This window comes from Anopheles gambiae, chromosome 3 (genome assembly GCF_943734735.2).
Source record: "Anopheles gambiae chromosome 3, idAnoGambNW_F1_1, whole genome shotgun sequence".
Classification (NCBI taxonomy): Eukaryota; Metazoa; Arthropoda; class Insecta; order Diptera; family Culicidae; genus Anopheles; species Anopheles gambiae.
In genome coordinates, this window is record NC_064602.1 from 1,040,914 (window position 1) to 1,047,891 (window position 6,978).

The 6,978-nt window shown below is 45.3% G+C and overlaps 1 protein-coding gene across 9 annotated transcripts in view; it reads right to left on the reverse strand.

Moving 5' to 3' along the window:
* The window catches only part of LOC1278170 (protein madd-4), a 119,736-nt gene extending 116,010 nt beyond the window's left edge, over positions 1 to 3,726 (reverse strand). For 2 of the 9 annotated variants that reach the window (XM_061656288.1, XM_061656287.1), the window contains exons 1-2: positions 3,582 to 3,724; positions 1,774 to 2,928 (exon numbers count right to left, since the gene is read on the reverse strand). The gene's annotated coding sequence lies outside the window, so the exon portion shown is untranslated. Of the gene's footprint in view, positions 1 to 1,773; positions 2,929 to 3,542 lie in introns of all 9 variants that reach the window. The other 7 variants (XM_061656286.1, XM_061656285.1, XM_061656289.1 and 4 more) reach the window with 7 other exon arrangements.
* Positions 3,727 to 6,978: the final 3,252 nt, after the last annotated feature.

Consider the following 6,978-nt stretch of genomic DNA (forward strand, 5'->3'; position numbering starts at 1 on the left):
GAAGGCTTGAGAACGCGAATGTTTTTAAATTGAGAAACAAAAACTTTGTCCCACAATCTCGCAGTTTTCCGACTGCACCGACGGAAGATTGAAGCGAACCGTTCCAATGCGGCGGTCTGTTTGCGTACCGTGCAAAGTGCTACAAATTTTCCGGACATTCGGCCACTCTACCACCGCTTCCTCGTGCCTTTGCTATCTCTGTTGGCCGGTAATATCAATTACCGAGTAATAAATTTGAGTCGCACATTAGTGCCAAACTGGGTTGCGGTGGACTCGCACCGAGGACTTTTACCGGTGTACGTGAAGCCGAAAAATTCAATTGCTGCAGTTCCACCGCTCTCGGAACTCCCGGTGGAGTGTGGAGCTCCAGAGAAAGGAGAAAAAAACACATTGCAAGCGCGAGAGGACGTTATTTTTTTCCTCGGAGCACTGTATGCTTCTGAACTATTCTCTGGCTGATGCTGGTACCTTTAGTGATTCGTAAATGGAAGAGTTTCTCCCAAAGGAACCTATGTACACACGCTGTACCACAGAAAACCTTTGAGAATCGCCAAAAAAGCAGACGAAAAACACACGAACATAGAATAGATTATCAATTTCTTTTGCAAAGCTCCACCAACCCAAAACTTGCCATTGCCACAAAGCGAAGCCAAATACCGTTGTTCCGATGGGACTCCCATTCTCGAGGGGCGTTCGAAATGAAGTGAAAACATCACTTTTGTTTCAAGTGCCGAAAGGCAGGAACAGCGGACACATGGGAAGGGGACGGTGCCACTTCATCGGCAAACTATGCTCCTTGGGGAACTCTCGGCCCAGCAAGTGTTTTTGGCGCCGTGTTGCGACCAGAGGTCCCACGGACGACCGGCCGAAGCAGATGTCCTTCATCGACAGTTCGTTGTCCGTGCCGTGGCTGGGGAATAAGCGCACGCTTTGACAACACTTGTCGGCAGAGGGAGATTTGGTCGGGGTTGGGTTATTTCTTGGGCCGTTAATTGAAGCGAGTCTTCACGTCCGACCGAGCCGCGCGCGCGATCGGTACTCGGCCACCAGAAGCCAAGTGGTCGACCAAATTCCCATTTCATTTGAGTACATCTCTCAATGTCCCATTAGAGGGCGATAGTGAAGGGGATAGTATTGCGAAAAAGGATTCTACTGTACGACGCAATGAAGCCATTCGGTGGGACCTAGGGCGAAGCTGTTAAGTGGTTCATATGATATTGCTTCGACATCGTTCGAGAGCTGTTGCAGCGGTAGGATTCTTTTATTGTTGCGATATTGCAGACTCTGCCACCACTTAATGACTTAAGCTGCGCTTCACACCTCGATCCCCTGGGAAGATGCTGCAAGTGGTATAATCTTTGGGTCCAAATGGAGTTGACGTTGGTTATGATAACAGTTCTGCGAACTCAAAAGAGCCAAAGGACTTTCTCGTTCTGCTCAGAATGTTAGTGCTCAATAGAAGGTTTTCGGTATCTAATTGCTGTATCTTAACAATTCGGTTGTACCTAGTAACAGGTTTATGTTGTATTGTTACAAAGTAAAACCTACAATAGCAGTAAAATTATTTCCTTCATTAGTTAAATAAAGATGATCCCATTTTAATTTCATAAACGACAAAAGACATTAATTGAATGGCGCGTAAAATGCTCATCTTACATAATTCCTAACAATCAGAAGCATATAATTCCGCCAGCCAGACAAAGCGTCCTTCGTTTCTCCACCACAAAAGCGCCATGTAACCATTCGTTACCATATTTTATGCATCCTACTTACACAATCATTATAGAGGCCTTGGTAGCCAGCGCGGTGTTTGCTTTAATCCCAAGCGACGAAAATCAGATCCAGCAACGGAGTTTTCCTCTGCACGGATGGACACCACGAAACACCACGAAGAAACACTCTCTCACACACACACACTTAGGACACACTCACACTGGTACACCCAAACGCAAGGATGTAAATGGGAAAAGAATCACTACTGAGCCAAGTGGCCGAGTAACCGAGGAACCGTTAAACCACCAACCCGACAAGCTTCGCGCTCGAGGAGTGCGAAAAAAAAGGAAGAGATTTATTATCCTTTGCTGCCGTTGGTGCTGCTATACTGCCGTTGCTGTTGCTGCTGCTTTTGCTACACTTTCCGACTGATGAAAGAATAATATTTTCAAGTAATCCTTTTCTTTTCGGTTGCCTTTGCTGCTGAACGCTTCTCGGTTGTGTAATTGTTTCGTTTTTTTTTTTGCTATCGTTTTCGTACTGTGTTTTATTATGATTTCTTTTGCTGAATATTCTTTTGTCGCTTTATCACTTTATCCGCTTCTTTTAGGCAATGGCTTTTCACTTGCTTGTGTTTTATGTTTCTCTTTTTTGCTTTAATTTACACTAGCAACATACACTTGGCTTTAATACAACGCGTCAAGATTATTTTTTGCGCAACTTAAACGTTTCAATCAAAGGAACGTGATGGACACTTTTCACTTTTTCTACACAAACATTCACTTTAAACCAACACAAATCAAGACAAATCACAACTTTACCGCTTCCAAATTTTCTTTCACCGTCAACAGACTTGAAGCACGGCCACCCGAACAAACTCACTAATTAAATTAGTGCGCTACGCAACGCAACCCCGCAACGGTCACTGACGCGCACATGCACACGACCGAAACTCTAAGCCGAATCGCTACTAGGCGACCGGGAAATTCATTCAAATTACCTGCGACGCCCGCCTGCTTGCGCCAGATTATCCTGTTAATGACGAGCTTTGCTCGCTAGTATCGATCAAACGGATCAGCGCACCGCGAGTCGCTTGCAAATTCCGCCGACGCTTAGCCTGTCAACCTATGACACACTGGCACTCACTTAAACTACACCGTTTTTTCGCACTTCGCACTGACGCTAAGGTCACTAGTTTCGACTACGATAGGGAACCTGAAAGGTGAAATAGAGGAAAGAGCTACTTAAGAGAATTGGACAGCAGAAGGGCGCAAAGCCATTCCGAAAGGACATTAGACACTTGGTTATTTTATGGTCACTGGCCACGCAAAGGCTTATGGAAATTGGTGCTGCTTCGTTTTGGACGGGGACCGGGCAAAAGTCATGGCTTCATTTCATTTCAAACGCATTATCCTTTACGAGACACTCGATTATTCTGTTTTGCTGTAATGCGCCATACTGGCGAGGGTATCTTCCTTGAATGATGAACGTCCAGCAAGATCTATGCGCGCAGGCACTGCAATCGAACCGTACCACTTGGAATAGAGTTTAATAATGCATAAGTTAGCCCATTTGCTTCGTTTCACGTGGTCGGTGGTTTGGTTGCTTCTTTCGAGGGGCTCGACGCGTTGCACAATCACTGCAAGTCGATTGACCGGTTTGTATCTGATTCGGGGAAGATTCACACACAAACCACAACCGCCCCATTAAGTGAACCGATGCACGTTCTTAGTGAACTTAATTGATTGCCTTCTTCATCCATTATTCGATCACAATCACAGATTAGTAACGGTAATGTGCGCTACTGTTAAATTCACTGGCGCACATACCACACTCACACACAGAGACTCATATGCACATGCACCCACCTTAGCAATGCACACATACACGTTCACACGCACGTGAACAGAGCTGGTCTGCTGTGACACACGGCTGCTGGCCAAATCCCGATACCGATGGCACGAAGTCCCGCGTACGAATGGCGCGTACCGTCCCGAGCATTGGGGCCGAAAGTCCTCGAAAGCTTCAGCCCGCTCGGTTCGGCTCGTCGGTATAGAACGGTGCCCGAACTGCCCCCGAATGCCCGACCGTTCCAATGTGACAACCGTTGCTGCCAGGCCAGGCGGGAGAGCGGACGGCAGGTTTGTTTGACCGGATCGTATGTTGCATAAACGCAGCATCGATGGTCCGAGAGCATGCGGAGAGCGTGACAACATGCCTACCACGCTCTCCGAATCACGCGGAGAGTGGGATAGAGAGAGAGAGCATAGAACTGAGCGCAGCATAGAATTTTATGCTGTGCGATGAGCGGAGAACAGCATAAATGTGAGTTGTGTTTTGTGCAAGAGATTTGAGCTACTTTTATGCAATTGGAAGGGGAACAGGCGGAGAAAATGAGTTACCAAAGTGAGTTCCTCTCTTTGGAAATGTGTTTGAATACAGAACTATACTAACAGAACCTTTATTACTTAAAGAGAAATTTAAAACATAACCGTTAAATGTCGACTAAGCATAGATTAATCTGGGATCATGCAAGATTTAACAATCTCAGCGAGTTTTTTCCGACCTTATTTGGTAATAATTTAGCTCACTCTAAAATACTCAACGGCAAAGATACAAAAATAAAACAAAATATTGCCTCGTTCCCTATTCCAGTTCGCTCGTGCACGTAATTATCCAAACTAAGCCTGCACCGAAATGCATAAAACTCTTCTGCCGGCATAATAAAATGCATTCTAATTTGTCAACCTGCCACGATTATGAGCCCATCCCGCCCCGAAGCACCTCACACCAGTATTTACGTTCGTCAAAACAAATCGACTAACAAGCAGCATCGGCATCATAAATTCATCAAACTCACCAGGCACCATGTGTTGTTACCCTTTGCCCTCTCAAGCGTTCCTTTGCTCATTGAAAATGGCACATAAACAATCGGCACGATAATGATGTCGGATGATTTTAACGCGCTCCCGTGTGCTTGCGCGATAAATTGTTACGATCTGCACCGGTTCAGACAGAGGGGGGGGCGTACGGGGCCTTATGCCTTCTGTTGCGATCCGGGTGTGATTAGCTTTGTGCTCCCTTAAGCCGATTGAGGGATCGAGAGGATCTAATATCATATGCTCCAATAAGTGTAGCTGCCCTATCCGCGCTTCATGGGTGAAGGGTGAAGACCCTTCTTCTCGATCAGTGCAACAAATGCATAATCACTAACCGTGCGGCAGGCGTGAGATTGAAATTTATCACCCCGTTACGTTGCTGCACCGGTGCCCTCGTCGTACGAAATTAAACAGTATGAGAAGTGAAGCCCTTCTGTCACTGAAAGCGTCATCGAATCGTCAGCAAAGTCGAGCTCACGCACCGCAGCTCGTCAAAAGACATACCAATATTTTCCACAAACCTTTTTTGGAGTGCACTAGCACGAAGATCTGGGTGCAAAGAATGGAGGTCACTAGGGATAATTTATCACATTCATTAATTGCCCTCAATACTTCGAACGGCCAATATGCCACGTGCCAACAAGCATTTATGGGGGAGGTTGTGATGTTTTTTGGTCAGCCAACCAGTCGAGTATTTTCAACGCAATTTTTGCATTGCATTGAAACGCACCAGAGGGGGACATATTTCACGCACATTGGCTAATTAATCCAAACAAACGCACGTGGTTGGCGCTGGAAAATAACAACAATGCTGAAAATTGGAAAATTGTACATTTTAGTTGGCTCCCACCAGTCCATACGAATGTTCAGGGACAAATCTATTGAATGTTTCAATGTTTATAAGATTTATATTAAATTGCATTATTTACAGAATTTGATGATGAGAGAGACAACTTTTTTCCTGCACAAATATACTTGCCACATGTGCTTTAAGCATTTATATAAGACATGATTGCATGATTTTACCAACACTTTTACTACTGCAGATAACTGCAGTCACTTTAACAACCAACACACAACAATGACCGAAATCCTTTTAACCGTATTGTTCATAAATAAAATCCTTCATATTTTAATGGTTTGTTGGAAGAAGCCACTTTACCTAAAATACTGCCCGACACGCTCCACACTGCTGATGCTGCAACATCTTCCCATACGGGTTGTGGTGTGTGTGTGTGTGTGTGCATGTGTGTTGCAGTGTGCTATTCGACGAGATGCATAAAATTTAATATTCCTACCTAATGAAACCGCGGTAATGAGATTGCATCGTGTCACCAGCGTTGGCTGGAAGCGCATGGGAACGCTTCAATAGAGAGAGACAATCCTTAAGTGTGCCCGTAGCGCTGAGTGTGTAAAACCTACTCTCATTAATTGGAATTCTGTGTGATGTGTAATAATTGCACACACACACACACACTTAAAGTGAAACATATGTTGATTAGTTTTTTTTGTGCCATTATGAAATTAATTTGCGGTTTATTGAGCAGAATGGTGTTGAATTTCATAAAATTATTGATATACGATTGCTGTTTCTGTTTTGCGCAATACTCGCAATAACCAATTAAAATATTTTACAAAACACTGAACATAAAAGATTCACTGTGTACTAACTTCTCGTTCTGATAATAAAATGCCATTCTCAAATTTCGACCCAACAGAACGACTCTCTTACACATACAGAAGCAGCAGAACGAAGCTTCTTGTAAGGATTTAAAATCAATAAAAAAGTGGTTGTAGCAAAATTAATGGCGACCATTTAAATAGCTCCCTCCATCGCCACCATTCACCACTTCATCTCCCTCCTTCCCGAACCATCCTCTCTCATTGCTTGTGGTGTGGGTAAGCGAGAAAAAATCCCTCACCCTTCCGTTTTGTGCTGCATCTTTCGCGTGCATCCTCCACAGGTAGGCGTGCACATTCGCTTGGCGCTTGGCAGCATAACTAGAGCACGACTTGTGCGCCACGACTCCTCCCCACCCCAGCACAAGCGCGGGCAACGCTGCAGCCATGGGAACTTTTCGACGGATGGAAAGTTAATTTTTATTACACTCATAAATAATGGTGCAATCAGTTTGCACACGAAAGAGAACTTCACCTACGTACAACCCGACTCGCCCAGCGACCATTACACCCAGCTTGTCTCGGCGCGCGAGAGTGCAAGCCAAGGCAGCCCTGTCAGATGACAGTGTCAGCCGGGGGAAGGCGGGCCCGGGAAGGTGCCCGTTGGCGGCTGGGACGGAGGCTGCAAATGATTGTGGTTCGGCAAGTTTGGCTAAGTGATACTTTGAATAAAGTTTACTTTGCGCGTTCTCGAGAAGCTGCGCAA